The sequence below is a fragment of the Triticum aestivum genome, unplaced genomic scaffold, assembly GCF_018294505.1.
Source record: "Triticum aestivum cultivar Chinese Spring unplaced genomic scaffold, IWGSC CS RefSeq v2.1 scaffold270228, whole genome shotgun sequence".
Lineage (NCBI taxonomy): Eukaryota > Viridiplantae > Streptophyta > Magnoliopsida > Poales > Poaceae > Triticum > Triticum aestivum.
In genome coordinates, this window is record NW_025245447.1 from 1 (window position 1) to 2614 (window position 2614).

Below are 2614 nucleotides of genomic sequence, written 5' to 3' on the forward strand. Positions count from 1 at the left end.
TTCGCGCCGCTGCACCTAGCCAACCCAGGCGTCATCGACGCCGTCCCCGCACACAGTCTGACATTGCCGAGGAACGCGTCCGCCCGAAACCCTGCAAAGGCCCCGCCGCTCGGCACCTCGCCTGAGAAGTCATTGTATGAAAAGTTAACACGTAGCAGCGATGCCACCTTCTCCACGGATTGAGGCACGGTCCTTGTGAGGCCATTACAGGACACGTCGAGGTACTTGAGATCGATGCAGCTGCCGAGCTGCGACGGGATTGTACCGGAGAGATGGTTTGCTGACAGATTAAGCAATTGCAACCTAACCATCTCGCCCATGGTCACGGGGATCGCGCCAGACAGCAGGTTGCCGGCGAGGTTGAGGTTGAGCAGTCCACTCAGCCTAGTCAAGCCAGTTGGGATCTCGCCTCGCAGCATGTTGTAGGAGAGATCAAGATTTTGCATCATCACACACTGCATGATGCTCGGAGGAATGGTGCCGGTGAGCCGGTTCTGCGAAAAATCGACGAGTCCGAGCCACGGGATCATGCCTAGGGATGGAGGGATATCACCGGAGAGCAGGTTATTTGAGAGGTGCAGCTGCTCAAGCTGCCGCATGCTGGAGATGCCCTGTGGGATGGAGCCGTTGAGGAGGTTATGGGAGAGGTTGAGGGTGTTGAGGTTGGTGAGGTTGGAGATGTTCGCCGGGATCGGGCCAACGAGTCTGTTAAACTGAAGGTGGAGTTGCATGAGGCTGGGAGCAAGGCGACCGATGACATGTGGGATCATGTCGGCGATGTCATTCCCGGCGACGCTGAGCTCCTTCAGGTCGGTGCAGTTGGCAAGTGAGGCGAAGAACGGCTCAAGGTCAGTGTTGTTCCGCGAGTTCGCGAGGAAGTTGGACGATAGGTGCAAATACTCAAGGCTCCTCATACCGCTGAACATGTCATCCGACGGAAGCTCGCCAGTGAGGAAGTTCGACTGCAATAGCAGCCATCGGAGCTTCGTCGAGTTTGACAACGAGGGAGGGATGCTGCCATTGAGTTTGTTGGACCACAACACGAGGGACATCAACTCGGGGAGTGGGCAATCCGCTCGGATGGGGATCTCGCCATGCAGAAAGTTGGACGACATATCGATGTAGTTCAAGGTGGAGAGGTTGCAGAAGATAGCAGACGGGATATGCCCGCTGAGGTTGTTGTCGCCGAGGTTGAGGTATACCAAGCGCCGAATATGCGAGAGCTCCACCGGAATCGATCCCTCGAACTGGTTTCCATCGAGGCTGAGCTACGTCAGCCGAGAAAGCTTACCGAGCTCCCGCGGCACCGCCCCTGAGAAAACATTCTCGGAGAGATCGAGGGTGCTGAGTCTCAAGAGGTTGCTGAGCTCCAGCGGGACCGTCCCGGTGAACGTGTTCGACGACACGTCAAGAAACTTGAGGCGGGAGAGGTTGCCGAGCTCCGGCGGGACCGTCCGGGTGAGCATGTTCGAAGACATGTTGAGAAACTTTAGGGAGGGCAGGTTGCCAAGCTCTGGCGGAACCGTCTCTGTGAGCGTGTTCAAGGACACGTCGAGAAACTTAAGGTAGGAGAGGTTGCCGAGCTCCGGCGGGACGCTGCTGGTGAAGTGGTTGCCGGAGAGGTTGAGCGTCCTGAGGTGGGAGAGGTTGCCAAGCGCGGGCGAGACCTCGCCAGAGAGCTCTTGTTCACTTAGTATTAACTCGACAACATGGTGCTCTGCGTCGCAAGCGACACCGGTCCAGTTGCACACGTCCGGCGAGCCCCAGCCAGCGAGCGCTCCCTTGGGGTCGCTAGACACGCCGGCCTTGAAGACTAAAAGCACGGAGCGGTCATCCTCTTCCCCGACGAGAGCCGGGCTTGCGGTGTGGAGGAAGAGGAGAAATGTGAAGATGAGGACCATGATTGGTCTGGCGGCCATGGCCATGAGAGCCCGCGCCGGGTAGCTTGGAGCTCGGAATCAGAGCGGAGCTAAGCAAAATGGGTTGGTGATGGTGAGTGCAAGGTTTGCTGCACAGCGCGGGTAGGGCTTTATAAAGGTTGGTGATCGAGCGCCCTGCCTAACTAGCGTACAAAAATGCATGTCTGTGGGGCCGGCCTGGTGGTTTGGATATCTAATCCACGGATGAGACTAATTAGCGTACAAAAATGCTACAATTAGCGTCATGAACGGCTAATCATGCATGCATGTATGATGTATGCGTGCGTACAAGGTTTGGGTTATCACTTCATGCTAACTCTATGGGTATATGTAAGCTTAAACTCTACTCCCCTTCCCGAGAAATATAGGATTTTTTATGGCCTTGTACGTATGACTTTGACTACATACGAGTCTTATGGGGGTAGACTTGACTATCAGTGATATTCTCAGTATCTTACTGATGTTTGTGCTCTCCTTTGAGATACGCAAAATGGCAAGGAAAAGATTGAATTATTATTGATCGAGATTTTTCTGGCAACATGATGTCAAAGAAAGAAGAAGTATCGAGATAAGGGCCCGTTCGGAAGTTCTCCAGCTTCTTCAAATCCGCATCACCGCCTCCGTGCGCCCGCTTCCAGCTTCTCGCGTGGAGCTGAGACCGTTCGGGACGTTGGGCCAGCTCCTCTTAGGGTCTG

General features: G+C 55.2%; 1 pseudogene; it reads right to left on the reverse strand.

Annotated features, from left to right (window-relative positions):
* Positions 1–7: 7 nt before the first annotated feature.
* Positions 8–1919, reverse strand: LOC123177088 (leucine-rich repeat receptor protein kinase EMS1-like; annotated as a pseudogene).
* Positions 1920–2614: the final 695 nt, after the last annotated feature.